The 22,013-nt window shown below is 40.4% G+C and overlaps 2 pseudogenes; both read right to left on the reverse strand.

Moving 5' to 3' along the window:
* Positions 1-1,060: 1,060 nt before the first annotated feature.
* LOC109675435 (5-taurinomethyluridine-[tRNA] synthase subunit GTPB3, mitochondrial-like) lies at positions 1,061-2,191 on the reverse strand (annotated as a pseudogene).
* Positions 2,192-4,974: 2,783 nt separating this feature from the next.
* LOC109675436 (growth/differentiation factor 11-like) lies at positions 4,975-12,436 on the reverse strand (annotated as a pseudogene).
* Between the last annotated feature and the right edge of the window lie 9,577 nt (positions 12,437-22,013).

Consider the following 22,013-nt stretch of genomic DNA (forward strand, 5'->3'; position numbering starts at 1 on the left):
TGGTATCTGCCCAAAGTTGACGGATGTGGGGTGAAACACTGGATAATGAAGGATACTCTTCTCCCTTTTATGACAATCCTAAGAGCTGGACCAGACCCTGAGGCTCTGGTAAGACTCCAATTTCCACCATCCAGAACAATCAACAGTCTTTTAACAGACTACAATCAAAATTATAGCTGTTTTGGACACACCCCTCTCCTTCTAGCAAATATAAATATTGGGACCCACTTAGATGGGTCATAGAAAGATCTTGGAGTATGACAAAAGAACCATCCATGTTTTGTAGATATGGGTTGGGGGCAGATGTCTCAGGAACAGACCCTTTAGGTGCCTTGAGCTCCATCTAGCTCCCAAACCCTCTCAGTGGACACCCAGTTTTACCTTTGAGATCTACAAAACATTGCTAAGGGAAATTCCACAAGACAATAAATGGGAGCTATAACTACACTCATTAATTCAAAGACTCAATACTATTCACAACTGATATACAGATTTTACTATATATGATTTTATGTACATGTTAAATTGATTTTTTTTTATCAAAGGTGCTGAGAAAATTCAATAGTGAAGTATTTTAAGTAAATGGTAGTAGTATATCCATATAGGAAAAAAAAAAGACTTTACCTCTACTTCACACCATATACAGAAATTCACTCAAAACAGCTCATAAATTTTATAGTTTTATATAAAATTATTAGTTTTCAGATAAAATACATGAGAAAATTTTCATAACCTCAGGGTAAGCAAGATTTCTTCTTTTGTTGTAGATCAATAAACAAGAAAATGGGTGCAAAACACCCATTTACAGGACTTGGCCTGTAGCCCATTGGCAAAGCAGAGATCATGGATAGCATGCACCAAACACTCCTCACCCTAAACAAACAAATAAAAACCCCATGTATTTGGTTGATAGATACAGCTACAAGTATGCAAACATGCAGGAAAGTTCTGGAAATGCTCCTGTTAGGCCATGATCCAGGGCTAGGAGGTAAGGGATAGCCTCACATTGAAACATTCCTAATGGCTTTTTCACAGTTCTTTGGCATTTGCAGTATAAAAACTATGGGGCCAGGAACTTTGTCCACTGAGGTCCAGACAGCAGCTGCCTTGCCATTGTCAACAGCCTTGGACTTGTGCATTGGTCCTGGCACAATGCAGACAGCTCTGTCTTTAGGGCTTCCAAGACGGCATATAGCCCCTCTCCAATCAGGCACCACAGCCATAGGTGGGGTGGCAGAGCAGGACTGGGGCCAGGGCCCTTGAGGGCAGCAGATTGGATTTGTTCAGCACCAGCAGGAGGCACTGCTGCCACCACTGGGACTCCAGGCTTCTGGATGTGTGTGTGTGTGGGGGGGGGTGGGTGGGTGGTGGTGGTGGTGGTGGTTTACCAAGGTGTCCAGGAAGTTGCAACTGGAGGGAGAAGCCAGGTCAGAGGCATCCAGCAATTCCGCAATGAGGTCAGCTCTAACTTCTCAAGGGAGCACCACATGCCCTCCTGCTCCATGGGTCCCAGGGCCTCCTGCAAACCTGTGCTGTAGCTCAACAATACTGGGAACCTGGTCAGGTACATGTGGGTCTCCAACCATCACAGGTAGTTCCAGGGTCAGGGGACACGATGAACACGGGTTTCCAGTTGAGCATGTTCACAAGACTGCTCTTGTCTGCAATAAGAGGTCCATGACTGGCATCTGTTACATGTGTGCCCAGTGCCACCTCCAGTGCCCGCACTTCATGGTCTGCTTGTTCCAGGACATCCTCCTCCAGGTTGTCATCCTTCCTGAAGTCGATATAGTCCTCCACAGGGGCCAGCTCCAGGTTCAGCTTCTTTAGGGCTTGTCCCGGCTATACTTCAGTTTCCTTGTGGATCAGATCCACCAGTACCTCCACCTCAGTCAGGGTCAGCTTCCCTTGGGCTGAATCTGGCCTGATGAACTCTCCCACTTCTGATGCAGCCTTGAATGCTGCTGTCCAGAGCCTACAGGATGCTGCTCACCTCAGCTGGATCTCAATGCACCTAGAACTTCAATCAGACCTCAAAAGAGCAGCTTTGGGACCGGGGAACCAGAGCATGAGCATGTGCTCCAGGGGCTCCTAGAGCTGGGGTCCTTGAACAAATGCAGGCCGACGCTGCCAGGACAGTCTTAGGGCCTCGGAGAGAGTGACAGCTGTAAGGGTCCCTGGTCTTGATCATCGTGATTCCCACCAGCCTTGGCCTGAGCTTAGCGTGAAAATGGTGGTCCCAGAACCCAGGGTTGGGGCACCACTGCTCTGGTCCATGCACAGTTTGGGACAGGAGAGGAGACAAGTCAGTGCAGCTGGGAGGCTCTCTCTGAGTGGAGATGGATCGAGTGTTCTATGGCAGGGAGATTTTAGGAGTGGGGTTTCTGTGGCTGGGGGAGGAACAGACTGGAGATTCTGAGGCTGGAAGATGACTAAGTTCAGGTGATCCAGATATGCACCCTACAGCAGGGGAATAGGCAGATTTGGGCTTGGAAGAACTCAAACAGTGGGTCTGTGACTAAGGAATTGGGCCTCTCAAACCTAAGGAGTGGATTTGAGTCAGGCATACCCTACTCTGTAACACCCATTTTGCAGAGTCATCCCACCTCGGAGGCCCACTTGGGCCTAGGCACCCAGGGATTTACACATGGATTTACAACTTGCTGTAAATCTGCCTGAGTGAATTCCAGCAAAGATTTCTTAGAACAAAAAAACCCCATAAATATTAATAAAAATTGATAAACTTTAGAAAACAAACTTAAAAATAATTGGTAAGTTAAGCCAGTAAAATTGTAATTTCTTTGGTTTAATATATACTACAGACATGTCCAAATTTAGCTGAGCTCAACAAAGATACTAGACAATCCACAGCTGTCCCAAAGGAACAAGTAGCCCAATCACTCCTGTGCAGCCCAAATCAGCTGAACTTCACAACTCATGACATAATAGAAACTGCACTTGTAAAGCTCCTGAAATACATCTATAATTCATCAGAGTCCTTATCTTGCATCTGCTACTTATTTAAGCACACAAAATTATGTTACTATTCTAAGTGTAAAATACATGTGCCTGAGATTATAAGCATATGCATATTATTAATTAACAAATTCTGGTTTTTAAATCAAAATTAGTATATCATTATTTCCAACTATTAATCAAGAAATAGAAATCATATTCAGATTAAATTAGCTGAAGTGTTGAAAATACATGAGGTATATTTTCATGTAGATACATGAAGATGACTGGATTCCTAGGATAAGTTTAGGAATAGAGGTAGCGTATAACCCTTTATATTATTATAATATGACAAAACATAATATTCTTTAAGGTGCTTTTCAAAAGAAACACCTTTAAAACTGAAAATCATTTTTCCTCTCAGTATATTCTAAACAATCTGAGTTATATTTCCAAGACTATCATGTGAAAATTTTAATAGAATGTCCAGTAGAATTCTTGGCATGCGGTCAGTGCAAAATATGTGTTAAATATTTTTCCTTTCCTTGCAGTTAAAAAATTAAAACACAAAAAAAGTCCTTTAAAAAAATTTCTATTTATAAGAGAACTTGCTCCCTTTGCAAAAGACTTTATTTGGTGGTAATAAAGGGTCAATATTTTAAGTGTCAGGAAGTTTGATGTGCCAGCTCTCTAGACTGTAGAAGGAAGTTATCAGGTACCTATTGTACAATACCCTCATCCTGTCTAATCTGAAGAGGCTTTTGACCCTGGACATATCTTCACTTTCCATTCCTCTCCTTCCACCAAGGAAAGTGAATGTTGATGGTCACTGTGTCTTGTTCTCCAAGACTAGGGCAGAAAGAAGGATGAAGAACTGAGTCATAGAGGAGAGGCTTGGGGTTCACATAGCTGCTCATGGGAGATGAGTTGAAATTTTGGGAGCCTTTGCCCATTCCTCTACTGAAGCCCCTCATCTCATTATGGAAATAGGAGTCAGATGCTAAAACTTGCCAACATCACCTTCTGAGAGTAGTCAGTCATCTTTCCTCCTTCCATGGTCTAATCCAAGCAGGAGTGACATGTTTTCAGGAAGAACAAGCCTCCCAGATCTGCTCTCAGCTTGGAGTTCAGTAGTTTCTACCATAACTGTTACTGTACTGAGAGGGATCATTTTGCTGCAGGGCTCTTTTCTGGACACAAGAGGTCAGTGGTGAGTATAGACAAGGAAGGAGATTCTCAACTCCTTGGCTTGAGGCACTGTCCAGCTGGGAGGCAGAGGGAAACTTGTACTGAGAAGCTGTGGTTCCTCTAAGCCTCACCTCTTTAGCACCACTCCAGTGCCCTGGTTATCTAGTCCCATGGTGAGAGGTATTTCATGTCCATAATTGCCTTTGGTAAGTGCTCAGAATTCATCTCTTGGCAGTGGAGGGTGCTGCTATCCCTCATTCCATCCAGGGAAAGAAACTGAGACACAGTGAATTCAGAGGAGAGCAGATCAGGATTGTGGGAAAAAAATGGGCCCAGCTAGTGACCTGAAGTAACAACCAGTCTCTGTCTGCTTCCTAACCTTTCAAACCAGGGAGGCTCCATTCTCTGCTGTAATTTGGATTTAAATGCCCTGTAACCTCCAGCCTCTTCACTACTCCATTTCAGTCTCTTTCTTAGCATTTGTCTCTGCCTATTCTGTGACTTCTGCCTTTATTCTTTGGCCTTCTCAATGCTGCTCTATTTTTTGCTGTCTCTATCCCTCGGTCTCTACCTGTCTCTTCATCTCACTGACTTCTTGCCAAACCTTACCTGCAAACTTCAGACACGGTCCACCCTGGCCGTGCCCCTCCTTTCCCTTTCCCCCAACCCCTCACCCCCAAATCCCTGTTGCCTCCCTCTGTTGTACTGCACACGGCTTGGTCAGTGAACAATGGGCAGAGCAGAGAGAGCTGTAGGGATTGGGAGCATGGGGATCAGGGTTGGGGGTCTCAGAATAGGGTCTGTAGGGGAGGCATCCACTGGCCCCCCACCTTAGGAACAGTTCCAGTGATCCACTAGCATGCCAGAGATCTTGCCATAGATATTTTTCTGCTTGTCACTGAAGTACAGCATCTTGGTAGATGTGCAGCAGAGCCCAGCAGACCCTCTTGGATTGGCCTGTTGTACCAAATGGGCGTGTTGATACTCTCACATGGACATGTACCTGCACTGACTGGAGCAATAGTTGGCCTTGTAGTGCTTACATGCAATGATTCAGTCACGGCCAAAAGCCTTAAAGTCCACTGTGAGGAGATTTTGGCAGCTGAGGGTCTCCCTTGAGTGCTCATCACAATGCAGGCTCAGGATTGCTGGGACTGTTTGTGTTCTCTAGTGTTTCAAGCTCCACAAGAGGATGTATCCCTTCAGCTCCCTGCTGAGGGAGGTGACAACCAGGTTCTGTGCCAGTGGGATCAAAGGTGTGGTCCTGCATGCCTCAGTTGCTTGGCAGCTGGTGGAACCAACTGTGCAGGACTTGCTTGAACTCCATGCTCTGCAGTGGTAGGAGCACAATGATTAATCTTGAGTGAACAGATGGAGATGTGACAATGGCTTCCACCCCTCCCCCTGCAATCCATTCCCTAGTTAGGGATTTCAGTGGCAAGATCTGCTGGTAGATTGTGTGTGGGGGGGCACAGGCAGAGTCACATCCATGGCTGGGCCTCCAGTACCTCTGTGAACTTCACCTTGGGGCTGAAGTGGTAATGACAACAGAGAGGGCTGACATTTGTCTGCACTGCAGAGTCTGTCTCCTGGGTCATACTAGTGGCCATCTCAGTGGTGGCATGGTACTTGTCCTCCTCCAAGAAGTTCTTGAGCTGCAGTATGTTGCCCTGGGAGCCATGAAGGTGCAAGATATGTTACAGGCATAGCGCTTTGGGCAGCAGCTTCTTCACCACCTCACAGCTGAGGTTGGGTACCTCCTTGATCTGCAGTTTACTCAAGATCTACAACTTTGGCTCCTGCACCACTACTCAGCTTGGCTTTCTTTCTGGGACAGAATGGAGAGGGAGAAGAAGGACAAGGGGACAGGTGGGCTGCCCCAGAGTACAGCAGAACCAAAAAATATTCTTTTTTATCATTGTTACAGGGACAGAATTTTAAATTGAAATATAGTGGAAATGATTTATTATTGTTTAGTCATGTTTACTTTCAGAACTACTTCTATTCAAATTACAGAGTGTTTTAAGTTGTTTTCTTATTTGGAAAAATAAATATATAGACCATGCTGAGTTCACAATTCTCACTAATGACCAAACCTTTGGAGTTATTTGGAAACAAAACTGTTAAATAGAAAAACATATAAAAATCAAATAACTTCAAAGTGTAAGATTGGCCAGGCACAAGTGCCTCATGCCTCACAGCTATTTGGGAGGCTGAGAGATGAAGGATCAAGGCTGGAAGTAAGCCTCAGCAAGTAGTTCTGGAGTCACCATCTCCAAAGCAACCAAAGCAAAATGGACTGGAGGTGCAGCTCAAGTGGTAGAGCACTTGCTTTAAAGCACAAATGAATGGAACAGCAAGACAACCACACTCCATCAAAAGTCAATTCCACCATTAAGGATCTAAACACCTGCATAGAGGAAGAGCTATCAAATAATGAATTTTACAATAGTAAAAATGAATAATGACCTCAAAGAAGAAACACAAAATTATTATTTGGCCTCAAAGAAGATGTGAATAAACAATTAAATGAGCTCAAAGAGAATACAAACAGATGAATGAAATTAAGACAATCCAAGATATGAAAGAGGAAATCAATAAAGATATGGAAACCCTGAAAAATAATCAATCCAAAATAAGCAATTCAATATCCCAAATAAATATCTCAATCAAAAGTTTGGCAAACAGCGTGGAAAAACTTGAAAACAGAGTATCAGGAATAGAAGACAAAGTAGAGGAATTAGACCAAACAGTGAAAGACCATGAAAGAATGCTAAGAAAATACAAATAGGGCATGCAAGATATCTGGGACACCGTGAAAAGACTGAACCCATGAATTATGGGTGTAGAAGAAGGAAAGGAGATACAAACTAAAGTCATTGATGATCTATTCAATAGAATAATAGCTGAAAGCTTCCCTAACCTCAAGAAAGAGAGACTTACCCAGGTGCAGGAAACTTACAGAACACCAAACTGTCAGAACCAAAACACAAACACCCCAGATACATCATAATCAAAACACTTAGCACACAGAACTAAGAAATAATGCAAAAAAAGAAAAGCAAGTCACATATAAAGGCAAACCCATTAGAATAACAGCTGATTTCTCAACTCAAACTCTAAATGCCAGAAGGTCTTAGAAAGATATAATTCAGGCCCTGAAAGAAAGCAACTGTTGACCTAGACTACTCTACCCAGCAAAACTATTCTTACTAATTGAAGAAGAAATTAAAACCTTCTACAACAAGGAAAAGCTAAAGGAATTTTTGACTACCAAGCCAGTAGTACAGAAGATATTTAAAGGACTTCTACATATACATGAAGAAACTAGAGTGAGACAGAAAGACTTGAGAAAGAATAAACCCTATTGAGCAAGCAGACCAGTAAACAAGGAATAGGTAAAACTAAACAACAAGGGAAGAAAAATAACTGGAAACAACAGGCACCTCTCAATTTTAACATGAGTGTAAGTAACCTCAATGCTGTAATCAAAAGACACTGAATAGCAAATTGAGTTAAAAAGGCAAGATCCAACCATATGTTACTTACAAGAGACTCATCTCACCGAAAAAATAAATATTGGCTTAGAGTCAAATGGTAGAAAAAGTTTTCCAAGAAAATAGACCCCATAAACAAGCAAGATTAGCTATAGTCATATCTAAAAAAGTAGACCTCAGTCTAAAATCAATCAGAAGAGACAATGAAGGTCACTTCATATTAACTAAAGAAACAATTAATTAAGAGGAAATATCAATCCTTAACATATATGTACCATACACAGGGGCACCCATCTACATTAAAAACACTCTAATGGCCATAAGAGCACAAATAGATGCTAACACAGTGATTGTGGAAGAATTGAATACCCCATTGTCACCAATAGATAGATCATCCAGACAAAAGATTAACAAAGAAACTTCAGCTACTTCATACATTAGACCAAATAGACATGGTTGATATCTACAGAATATTTTACCTAACAACTAGCCAATATACATTCTTTTCTGCAACTCAGGGAACTTTCTACAAAATAGATCATATTTTAGGACACAAGGCAAGTATCAACAAATACAAGAAAATCAGAACAACCCCCTGCATCATATCAGATTGCAATGGAACAAAATTAGACCTCAACCACAAAAGAAACCATAGAAAATATTCAAATACATGGAGACTGAACAACACACTGCTGAAAAACTAAAGGGTAACTGAAGTAATAAGGGAAGAAATAAAAAAGTTCCTAGAATCCAATGAAAATGAAAATACAGCCTACTAGAATCTGTGAGACACAGCAAAGGCTGTGCAAAGGGAAAAGTTTATAGCTATAAGTGCCTACATTAAAAAAACAGAGGCCTCTCAAATAAACAAGCTAATCATGTACCTTAAGACCCTAGAAAAACAGAAACAAACCAGACCCAAAACCAGCAGACAAAAATAATAAAGATCAGGGCCAAGATCAATAAGATCAAAACCAAACTATAGAAAAAAAGTCAATGAGGCAAAAAGTTGGTTCTTTGAAAAAATTAATGAGATCAACAAACTCTTAGCCAACATGACAAAACAGAGGCAGGAGAACACCCAAATTAATAAAATCAGAGATGAAAAAGGAGACATAACCACAAATACTAACAAAATCCAGAGATCATTAGAGATTATCAAGTAAACTGGAAAATCTAGATGAAATGGATAAATTCCTAGATGCATATATCTAACCAAAATTGAACCAAGAAGATATTGACCACCTAAATAGTCCTATAACATGCAATGAAATTGATGCAGTAATAGTCTCCCTACAAAGAAGATCCAGGATCTTATGGATTCACTGCCAAATTTTACCAAGCCTTTAAAGAAGAACTAACACCAATACTAATCAAAAATTTTCAGGAAATACAAAGGGAAGGAATACTATCAAACTCATTCTATAAAGCCAGCATTACACTCATTCTGAAACCCAAGAAAGATGTAACCAGAAAAGAGAATTATAGACCAATATCTTTAATGAATATAGATGCAAAGATTCTCAACAAAATACTGGCAAACAGAATTCAACAACACATCAAAAAGATCATACACCATGATCAAGTCAGTTTCACTCCAGGGATGCAAGGATTTTTCAACATACATAAATCCATAAACCTAATACAACATATAAACAGAAGAAAGAACAAAAACCACATGATCTTTTCAATAGACACCAAAAAAAGCCTTTGACAAAATCCAACACCCTTTCATGATAAAAGCGCTGAAAAAACTAGGAATAGAAAGAATGTTCCTCAACAAAATAAAGGCTATATACAACAAACTGAGAGCCAACATCATACTAAATGGAGAACAACTGAAACCATTCCCCTTAAAGTCAGGAATGAGACTGTCTGCTTTCTCTATTCCTATTCAATATAGTTTTGACATTCCTAGTAAGAGCAATAAGACAAGAGCAAGAAACAAAAGGATTCAAATAGGGAAGGAAGAAGTTAAACTATCCCTATTTGCAGAAGACATGATCCTATGCCTAAGAGACCCCAAAAACCTTACCAAAAAACTATTAGAAATAACAAACTCTTTCAGCAAAGTAGCAGGATACAAAATTAAATACAGAAATCAGTAGCTTTTCCATATACCAACAATGAACAGAGTGAGAAAGAAATCAGGGAAACAACCCCACTTACGATAGCCTTAAAAACAAAAATGTATCTTGGAATAAATTTAATGAAAGAAAAAAAAGACCTTTTTAATGAAAACTATAAACCACTGAAGAGGATATTGCAGAAGACATCAGAAGATGGAAAGACCTTCCATGCTTGTGGATTGGTAGAATCAACATTGTGAAAATGTCCATACTACCAAAAGTAATCTACATGTTCAACACAATCCCAATCAAAATTCCAATGACATTTTACACAGAAATAGAAAAAGTAATTATGAGATACATATGGAGACTAAAAATACAAAATAGCCAAAGCAATTTTGAGCAAAATGTTCAATGCTGGAGGCTTTACAATATCAGACTTCAAACTATACTACAGACCCATAACAATAAAAACAGCATGATATTGGCACAAAAAGAGACAGAAAGACCAATGGATCAGAATAGAAGATCCAGACACAAACCCTCGCATCTGTAGCCAACTGATTTTCAACAAAGGAGCCCAAAGCAGCCTCTTCAACAAATGCTGCTGGGAAAACTGGATATCCACATGTAGAAGACTGAAACTAGATCCCTGTCTTTCACCCTGTACCAAAATCAACTTAAAGTGGATCAAAGACCTTAACATAATGCCTGAAACTTTGAAACAACTCCAAGAAGCAGTAGGAAATACACTTGAACAGATAGGTATAGGGAATGACTTCCTAAACAGAACTCAAAAGACTCAGCATCTAAGAGAAACAATAAATAAATGGGACTGCATCAAAGTAAAGAGTTTCTGTACAGCAAAGGAAACAGTTGTCAGACTCAAGGTACAACCCACAGGATGGGAGAAAATCTTTGCCAGCTACTCATCTGACAGGAAACTAATATCTAGAATCTACAGGTAACTCAAAAAACTCAGTCCCCAAAGAATCAACATCCCAATGAAGAAATGGGCACATGAATTAAACAGGGAATTCTCAAAGGAAGAGGTACAAATGGCCAGTTAATACATGAAAAAGTGTTCAACTTCCCTGGTGATATAAGAGATGCAAATCAAAACAACACTTAGATTTCATCTCACCCCAGTTAGAATGGACATATTCAAGGGTAATAACAACAATAAATGCTGGTGAGGATGTGGCAAAACAGAAACCCCATACACTGCTGGTGAAAATGCAAGCTAATACCACTATGGAAAGCAGTATGGAGATTCCTCAAAAAACTGGAGATAGAACTGCCATATGATCCAGTGATGCCACTTCTGGGCATCTACCTAAAAGAACATAAGACAGTATACAGTAGAGACACCTGTACACTGATGTTCATTGCAGCACCATTCATAATAGCCAAGCTCTGGAAACACCCCAGATGTCCTACAAATGATGAATGGCAAGAAATTGTGGTATATATACACAGTGGAGTATTACTCAGCCACAAGTAATAATGACATGTGGTTTGAAGGTAAATGGATGCAACTGGAGGACATTATGCTAAGTGAAGTTAGCCAGGATCAGAAACACAAAAGCCACATGATTTCTCTCAGACATGGAAAATAGATACAAAGATAAACATATACACAAAAACATTTATGGAGGAGGTACACTATGGTCCTTTGCTTGCAGGCAAAGTCTTATTTCCTTATGATTTCTGTCTAATTTGGTGGTGAAGTATTAGAATTCCAAAGAATTAAATCAGATTATCTAACTTAACTCTTTACAGTAATAAAGTTGATATTTTCATATCTCCTGCCCATCTTTTAATTATATTCAAATGATATAAATTAAAAAAACAAAGAATGTCCTAGATTGGTCTCCTAAAACTTGAATATCTGATTTCTGGGGCCAGGAAATTTGCTAATCCTTACTTAAGCAGTAGTATATGTAAAACAAAATAACATCTGTGGAAACTGATTGATGTGGCTGGGTGCATAGCTTTAGGTAATGGACTCTAGCCAGCAAAGCCAAAAGCTTTCCAATATAGCTTTTTGTGGCTTATACTTGAGAGCACATGGCTTTTATCAGGAGTGTTTGGGTAACCAACTTTAGCTTTTGACTTTGTGAGCACAGGTAATACAAGCATTAGCAACACTAGACAAGAGTGCTCTATGGGCAGTCAACAAAATCCTCAATAGCAAGCATAGGGAACCACAATTATGATACTGACATACACAAATAATGTTGATATCAAGTATTGTAAGTATTGGTATCCATAGTAAGTGATCATATTGACAGTGGAGAGTTGAAATGAGAGCATGAAAATAGACTATTGAACTTGTATGCAAAGTAGATGTGAGACATCTTTCAGACCCTCAAAACAATTTGGGAGGAAACCGAATGATATTGAGATTTTTTTTAATGCAGTAAAAAGTACAAATGAGGAAATATTAGTTCTAATTGTTGTTCTATTTTGAACTTCAATGATTCCAAAAGTGTAGATAACATCTATGTAATCTAGTAAGACCTTGTAAGAGCCTGGAAATTATTCAATAAAGAGGGAAATGTCATAATAATTTATTCATAATCATTTTCCTCAAAGCCTAGCTTTTATAGAGTAAATCCTCAGTAAGTTTACATTTTTCTAAGATTTTGATGTAGTTGTTTCAAGTTGAGGCAGGCTAGCAATAGAGATTTTGGGGACTCTGGCCTGGATGGAACCAGGGGACATGGCTTTTCCCAGTGCATTTCATGTTAAACCCCCTATCTCAGACCAATGCTTTACTTTGCAGTTGTATATATATACACAACAACAAGCCTTGAGGCAATTAGCTGAACCTAAAATTCATAGGAATAATGAAGCTCCAACAGTCTTTAAGAATTTTTGAAGAATTCAATGTAGGTAATAATTACTGAAAAAAGCTATAGTAGTTAAATTCAACTATAATAACTAAGAGATAGAGACTACTAAAATAGAATAATCAATAAATTTGACAATATAAACTATAACAAAGGTGTCATTACACATCAATGGCTATGTTAGTCAGGGTCTTTTTTGTTATAATAAGCATCTGAGAGAAATAAAGGAGGAAAGATTTATTTGGACTAACAGTTTCAGAGGATTCAGTCCACGGTCAGCTCTCTCCATCACTTTGAGTCTTTGGTGAGATAAAACACCATGGTGGTGGGAGCACATGGGAAGAGAGTCTTTTCACTTCATGGCACCTAGGAAGCAGAAAGACAGAGAAGCTTGAGGGAAGACAGTCTCCAAGGACATGTCCCATTGACCTACTTCCTTAATTTAGGCCCCAGCTCCTAAAGTTTCCAGAACCTCCCAAAGTTGCACCACCAGCTGAGGATCAATCCTTCAACAATGAGCCTGTGGGGACATTTCACTTACAAACCATAATGTAGGTAAGTGGTGGACAATGCAATAGTCTTGGTTGTAATGACTAAAAAAAATTGTTTTCTCCCTCATTTCATGTCTCAAGAGAACTCTAATGAATTAAATACCCAAATGTGAAAAGCAAATTTGAACTTAAAAATAAGTATAGAAAATTTTCTTTAACCCTTGGATTGAAGAAGTATTTCTTTAATGATAATAGTACTGACAGTATTTTACTACTAATGGTAGTAACTATAAATAGCACTAAAACTCATTGAAATTATTGTGCTCCAGAAAATATTTTCAGCACTTGAGTTGTTTTATATAATTCAATCCTTACAACAGTTTAGATATAAATTATATTATCATCCCTACTTTCAAATGAAGAAATTACATTTACCCTGTAAAAATATTACCTCTTTTATGTGGCAAGCTGAGTTTCCAATCTTGGTAGGTTTCTTCCATGTCATAAATGAGAATATGAACCAATTTGACTTCATTAAAATTAAAAATGTTTGAATAACAGGTTACCATAATCTGCCACAAACTGGAGGATATACATAGAATATAGCTATATGTCTTATATGCATTTAGTAAGACCCCTTACATACTAATAGACAAAAATGAGCAAAAAATATGTACATATAAATAACACCAATGAAAATCCAAGAATCCAATAACTTCACTAATAATGAAAACATGTAAATTAAAACCACAATGAGGACAGAAGATCCAAGATGGCACCTGGGACACAGCCACAAACTGTGTGAGCTCCATGAATTAGGGACCTTGCTGATATGCTGATACACGTGGCTGATGTAAAACACCAGGGAGGGCCAAAAGTATGCCACTATAAACCCCTAGATTGTGGAAGGCATCTCCACTCCATGATCTACTAAAAGAACAGCTGGTCTGCCAAGTCTCCACCCCATAGACCAGTGGAGCCACTGCTCTGCTCCACTGGGCTTCCCACCCCTCAGGCCCCACCAGGCCCCAGCTCTACAGGCTTGCTGGATAGCCAGGACCCTACTCAGCAGGATGCCACAGGAGGGCTCCAAACCTGCCTAAGAGACACAGACAGACAGGACTGGATGCTAAAGGAGTAACATCAGAACAACTAAAACTGTAAATGTACTGTTCCAGAATGAGTAATTTTTTTTGTCCTTCTTTAAGGGTTTGGCTGTCTGGTTTGATGTTTGATCACCAACCATCTCTCCCATTTTTGCTTTTTTTTTCTTTCTTTTATATTTCCTTCTCTTTCTCTTTTTTCTCCTTTTCTCTTGGTTTTGTTAGTATTAATATTGTAACCCAGCTAATATTAAATTACACATAGTCCAGGAACAGAAATGGCACCTAGTGGAAATATGGGTAGACAAAAAAGGGATGGAAACCATTCTCCCCTCAAAAATAAAGTAGTACAGGATTTAGAGCGAAATGAAGAAAATGGATTCCCAGATCCAGACTTCAACAAAACAAAGATAAACTACACCAACAAACCCAACAAAGCACACAAGAACAACCTGAAAGAAGAAATCCTGCAAGTAATTAATAAGAATTTCATAGAGATGTTACTAGACATGGTCAACCAAAATGTACAGGAGGCACTCAAGAAATTCCAAGACAAAAAAAATAAAGAATATGAGAAAACACAGAAACAAATAAATGAAATCATAGGAGCCCTAAATAAACACCAAACTGAAACAGGGAACACCATAAACAGAGAGATAAATGAATTAAGGGTGAAAATTGACAATATCAAAGAGGAAGTGACCCATGATATGGGAAACCTCAGAAAAAAGAATGAAACAGAAATACAAAACAAAATGGAAGGCCATTTCAGCAGAGTAGAACAAACAGAAGACAGAATCTCAGAATTTGAAGATGAAATGGCAATTAAAGGAAAAACTGAAGAACTATTAAACAACTTCAGACCTTTGAAAAGAAAATGCAAGAATTCCCTGACTCCATCAAAAGACCAAACCTGAGAATCATGGGCATTGAAGAAGGAGAAGAGGCACAAGCAAAAAGAATGTGTAATATATTCAACAAAATAATAACAGAAAATTTCCCAAATCTAGAGAAAACTATGCCCATTTAGGTACAGGAAGCCTCCAGAACACTGAACAGACATGACCAAAATAGAACTACCCTATGACATATTATCATTAAAACAACAAGTACAAAGAATAGAGAAAGAATATTGAAGGCTGTAAGAGAGAAAAAAACAAATAACATACAAAGGTAAACCCTTCATATTCACAGCAGATTTCTCAACGGAAACCTTAAAAGCAAAAAGAGCATGGAGTGAGGTCTTTGGGGCACTGAATGAAAATAACTTCAATCCTAGGATACTCTACCCAGCAAAACTATCATTCAAAATAGATGGAGCAATAAAAATCTCCCATGAGAAGCAGAAACTAGAAAAATATATGACCACAAAGCCACCACTACAAAAGATTCTTCAAGAAATTCTGCATACAGAAAGTGAAACCCAACATAACCATGAAAGGGCAGGCAGTACAAAACCACAGAAGAAAAGGCAAGAAAGTAGACAGTAACATTGATTCAGCTGCATACAATCAAACCCTTAATCAACAAAGACAACTACATAACAGGGATCACCATGTACCTATCAATACTAACACTGAATGTTAACAGACTTAATTCCCCCATCAAAAGACACTGTTTGGCAAACAGAATTAAAAAGGAAGATCCAACAATCTGCTGCCTACAGGAAACCCACCTCATCGATAGAAACAAGCACTGGCTGAGAGTGAAAGGCTGGAAGAAGATTTACCATGCCAATGGCCCCCCAAAACAGGCAGGGGTAGCAATACTTATCTCAGACAAAGTAGATTTCAAACTTACATTGATCAAACAATATAAAGCAGAAAACTCCATACTAATAAAAGGGGAAATACACCAAAAGGAAATAACAATTATCAACCTATATGTACCCAACGTCAATGCAACCAATTTCATCAAACATACTCTGAAGGACCTAAAAACATATATAGACTCCAACACAGTGGTAGTGGGAGACCTTTATACCCCCCTATCACCAGTAGATAGGTCAGCCAAAAAAAATCAATAAAGAAATCATAGAACTAAATCACACCATAGATCAAATGGACCTAGCTGATATCTACAGAATATTTCATCCAACTTCTGCACAATAAACATTCTTCTCAGCAGCTCATGGAACTTTCTCCAAAATTGATCATATCTTAGGGCACAAAGCAAGCCTCAGCAAATATAAGAAAATAGAAATAATCCCATGCATTCTATCTGATCACAATGCATTAAAACTAGAAATCAACAACAAAAAGAACAGTAAAAACATGTAAGTAGTTGGAAGCTGAACAACACATTGCTCAATGATGAATGGGTGATTGATGAAATAAAAGAGGAAATTAAAATGTTCCTGGAAGTTAATGAAAATGAAAACAAGACTTATCAGAATCTATGGGACACAACAAAGGCAGTCCTAAAAGGAAAGTATATAGCCATGAGTGAATACATTAAAAGGACAAAACATCTCAAATCAATGACCTAATACTAAAGTTCAAACTCCTAAAAAAAAAAGAACAAAAAAGTGCCAAAATAAGCAGAAGGAAAAAATAATTAAAATAAGGGTGGAAATCAATGAAATAGAAACAAAAAAACCATACAAAGAATCAATAAAACAAAAAGCTGGTTCTTTGAAAAAATAAATAAGATTGACAGACCCTTGGCAAACCTGACTAAAATGAGGAGAGAAAAAACCCAAATCAGTAAAATCAGAAATGCAAAGTAATGCAAAAGGAGAGATAACAACAAACACCACAGAAATCCAGGAACTCATCAGAGACTACTTTGAGAACCTACACTCTAATAAATTTGAAAATTTTGAAGAAATGGACCTGGACAGATTTCTTACAACCATCTAAACTGAACCAAGAGGATATTAATCACCTGAATAGATCTATAACACAAAACGAAGTCGAAGCAGCAATCAAGAGCCTCCCAAATTAAAAAAGTCCAGGACCAGATGGATTCACTGGTGAGCTCTATCAGACGTTTAAAGAAGAGCTAATACCAACTCTCCTTAAACTGTTCCACAAAATAGAAAGGGGAGGACACTGCCTGACTCATTTTATGAAACCAATATTACTCTTATCCCAAATCCAGACAAAGACACCTCCAAAAATGAGAACTATAGGCCAATTTCTTTAATGAATATCGATGCAAAAATCCCCAATAAAATAATGGCAAACTGAATCCAACAACACATCAAAAAGATCATACACCATGACCAAGTTAGCTTCATCCCAGGGATGCAGGGGTGGTTCAACATATGCAAATCTATAAATATAATATAGCACATCAATAGAAACAAAGACAAAAACCACTTGATCATCTCAACAGATGCAGAAAAAGCCTTTGATAAGATCCAACACCACTTCATGATAAAAGGTCTAAGAAAACTAGGAATAGAAGGAATGTACCTCAATATTGTAAAGACTACATATGACAAACCTGCAGCCAACATCATACCCAATGGTGAAAACCTGGAAAAAAATTTGGAGGCTTCTTAAAAATCTAAACATAGACCTGCCATATGATCCAGCAATTCCACTCCTGGGGATATAGCCAAAGGAATGCAACACAGGTTACTCCAGAAGCACCTGAATACCCATGTTTATTGCAGCACTATTCACAATAGCCAAGTTATGGAAACAACCAAGATGTTTTGTAATAGAAAACTAACATGTTCATGAATCTACATTCCAAGATCCTTACCCCTCTGTGTCTGTCTTGCTGTCTGATAATGGGAGGAGATGCTGGAAATCAGAGTAAAAACCACCCCCTTGGAGTTTATGGTTTAAAACTTTAAAAAGTGACTTAATGGAGAATATGGATCAGTACATCGGCCTGATTTTGGTTTAGGGTGGCCCCTGGAAGGGTCATGAGATAAAACAGTGGTTAATGAAGTTAATAGAGTAATTGTAGGGAAGCCTGGATACCCAGAACAATTTCCCTATATTGATTGCAGGCAGGCTGCTATTCTCAGCCAGCCCACATGGCTGAGGCCTTACTTAGAAGAGGCTTGTAGGATTATGGTAGCTAGGGTGGCTGCAGCTTCCAAGTGTAGACGAAAAGCAAAGGAGCCTATGCTGGCTGAGGAACCTGAGGAAGTACCCTACCCTATGTGCTGCACTACCCGTCTCTGCCACTGGCACCCACTTCTGCACCCCCATCTCAGACAGTGGACGGGGAAACTCAAGGGTCAGTCACACCTGTAAAATCTGGTTTGGAAACTTCTGGGGCCTCAGCTCCCCTGACTTCCCTGAGTCCTGCGGACTCTATACCCACTCTGAGTCTGCCAGTGCTCACCCTACATCCCCCACTTGATCAGGAACATCTGTCAAGTCTCCATGAGGCCCCCTCCTCTCTTGATTCCCACTGCCTTGCAAATGCCTCTGAGGGAAGCCCAGAACCCTATGTATTATGACCCAGAAGGCCACCTACAAGGAGGATGGAGACTTTACCACCACAGACCTCCTCAACTGGAAAAATCTTACCCTCTCCTTCACAGAAAGGCCTCAGGCTCTGATTGATTTAATGCAGTCCATCATCCAGACTCACAAACCCACCTGGACAGACTGTTGACAGCTTCTCCTGACTCTATTCAATACTGAAGATTGACACTATATAATGTGGGCAGCATTAAAGTAGTTAGAAGATCATGCCCTTGAAGGCATTTAAATGCCCAAGTATACACCCAGGCCCAATTCCCTGAGGAAGAGTCCCATTGGGACCCCAATAATAGCTTAGATTACCAGCAACTTGAACGGTACCAGGAGGCATTATTGGGAGGCATGAAGGAAGGAGGGGAAAAGGCCATGAACATGAGCAAAACATCAGAAGTCCTCCAAGGGCCAGATGACAGTCCCAGCCAGGTCTATGAGCACTTGTGTGAGGCTTTCCATTTGTACACCCCTTTGACCCAGAAGTCACTGAAAATCAGCAGATGATTAATGCTGCTTTTGTTGGCAAAGCCCAGGGAGATATAAGGTGAAAATTGCAGAAATTGGAGGGATTTGCTGGAATGAACACAGCCAGCTTCTGGACGTGGCAACAAAGGTTTTTGTCAATGAGATTGGGAGGCTAAGCAGGAGGATGACAGGAAAATGAAAAGGAAAATAGGCCTTCTTGCAGCAGCCCTTGCTGGAGACTCAAATGGGCTCTCACAATCTACTCCAGGCAGAGGCAGAAACTATCCCTGAGGATGATGGCAGATGCCTCCAGGGCACCCCTGCCCTAGGGAAGAATGGCAGTGAAATCAATGTGCCTACTGTCATCAGGAAAGGAACTGGAAGAATGAATGTCCCCAATGAGTCAGGGACTCCCAAAAAGTCCCCCCAGACCAGAGGCAAAGGCCAAATTGTTGAAGGAAAATATGAGCCTGCCTGCAGGGACCCAGCCCCTGGGAGGAAAGCATGGTTGATCTAGCAGCCTGGAAAGCTATGAGGAGGATTAGGACAGACTAGGCTCCATTTTGCTAGGCCCCCAGGAGCCTATGGTCCAAATGAAAATAGGGGACCATCCCATTAATCTCATGGTGGACATGGGTGCTAAACATTCAGTTGTGACCCAACCAGTGGGCCCTCTTTCTAACAAGCATACAATTATTATTGGGTCTACAGGGGACCAAGTCCACTGTCCCTTCCTAATGGCTAGACAATGCAAAATTGGGAGTCACGAAGTAAGGTATGAATTCGTTTATCTCCTTGAATTCTCTGTGCCTGATGGGGAGGGAGTTATTATGCAAACTGAGGGCACAGATAACTTTTGATCCAAATGGCACAGCAGCCATAAAGTTGAGAGGACCTAAGGCAAAGACTCTAATACTCATGGTTGAACAAGAAGAGGAATGGTGGCTTTATGCCCTTTAGGGGAGGCCTATTGAGATTCCTGAACTTCCCTTCAAGTTTCCCTTCAAGTTCAACTTCCCTTCAAGTATGGGCTGAAGAAAACCCCCCAGGTCTGGCCTGAAACGTGCCCCCAGTAGTAGTGAAACTAAAGCTGGGAGTCACCCCCATAAGCCAGAAACAGTACTTCATTTCTCACAAGGACCAGGTTGGACTTCAAAAACATTTTTACAGACTACAAGATTTGGGATCCTCTGGCCTTGTCATTCATCTTGGAACACCCTCCTATTACCAGTCCAGAAACCGGGGACTAAGGATTTCAGGCCAGTTCAGGATCTCCAGGCAGTTAATTCAGCAACTGTCATGTTGCACCCTGTAGTCCCAAATCCATACATGCTTTTAGGCCTTGTCCCAGGTGAGGCAAAGTTTTTTACCTGCCTAGATCTTAAAGACACATTCTTCTGCATTCACCTGAATCAACCCATTTTTGCCTTCCAATGGGAAAATCCCAACACTGGGGAAAAGGGACAGCTAACCTGGACTCTATTGCCACAAGTTTTCAAAAATTCACCCAATATTTTTGGAACTGCCTTGGCATCTGACCTAAAAGCCTTCTCAGCTGACTAGCATGGCTGCACATTCCTCCAAAATGTAGATGACCTTCTGCTGGCTGGACCAACTCAGGAGGACTGTATGGAAGGAATATGCCTTCTCCTTTTTCTTTTATGGGAGTTAGGATACAAAGTCTCTAGAAAAAAGTCCCAGATTTGCCAAAACACTGTCAAATACCTTGGCTTTCACCTGTCCTAGGGGCAATGCAGGCTTGACTCTGAGAGAAAACTGGCTATATGTTCCAAATCAGCCCCTAAAACCTGCTGACAAATTAGAGAGTTGAATCTGGATCCCTAACTACTCCCTCTTGGCCAAACCCCTCTGTGAAGCCACGAAGGGGGGAAAACAAGAGCCTTTGGTATGGGGGAGGGAGAAAGAGAAAGCCTTTAAAGAAATCAAGAGGGCACTAACCAATGCCCCTGCTCTAGGCCTGCCAGATGTGATAAAACCCTTTTTCTTGTATGTCCATGACTGAAAGGGAACAGCTATTGCAGTCTAGACTCAATTACTGGGCTCTTAATACTGCCGGGTGGCTTACTTATCAAAACAACTTGATGCCATTTCCTAAGGCTGGCCACCATATCTGCATGCTCTGGCAGCCACTGTTGCCCTGGTGACAGAAGCAGACAAGCTCACCTTATGGCAAGAACTTACCATCTGAGTTCCCCACTCCATCCTGACACTCATGGAATATAAGGGAAATTATTGGCTGACTAATTCTTGGATGGTCAAATACCAGAGTATGCCATGTGAAAATCCACACATCTGGCTGGAGCTTGTTAATACTCTAAACCCAGCATTGCCTATTGACTTGGGTCTCCTGGAGAATGACTGCTTGGATGTTATGGATGAAGTTTTCTTGAGTTGGCCAGATCTACCCGATCAGCCAATTGGCAATCTGGATGTTGAATATTTCACAGATGGCAGCAGCTTTGTCTGGGAAGGTGCATGTTTTGCCAGTTATGAGGTAGTGACTTTGGACTCAGTTATTGAGGCTTACCCACTGCCAGTTGGGACTTCTGCACAAAAGGCTGAACTTGCTGCCCTCACGCTGGCACTCCAGCTCACTGCAGATTATGAGTAAACATTTATACTGACTCTAAATATGACTTCACAATGATTCGTGTCCATGGGGCCTTATAGCAAGAGAGGGGACATTAACTCAGGAGGAAAAAATATCAAGTATGGGCAGGAAATCCTCAAACTGCTAGATGCTATGTGGCCCCTAAACAGATGGTGGTTATACACTGCTGAGGGCAACAGAAAGGAGATGCAACAATTGCCCAGGGAAGCCAGAAAGCTGACAAAGAGGCCAAACAAGTGGCCTTCACAAAGGAGCCAGCCCCAACTGTTCTGACAGCTGCCTTGTTCCCATGCCCCTTAGCTGAATGGGACCC

Source organism: Castor canadensis, chromosome 3, assembly GCF_047511655.1.
Source record: "Castor canadensis chromosome 3, mCasCan1.hap1v2, whole genome shotgun sequence".
In the NCBI taxonomy this organism is placed as follows: Eukaryota; Metazoa; Chordata; class Mammalia; order Rodentia; family Castoridae; genus Castor; species Castor canadensis.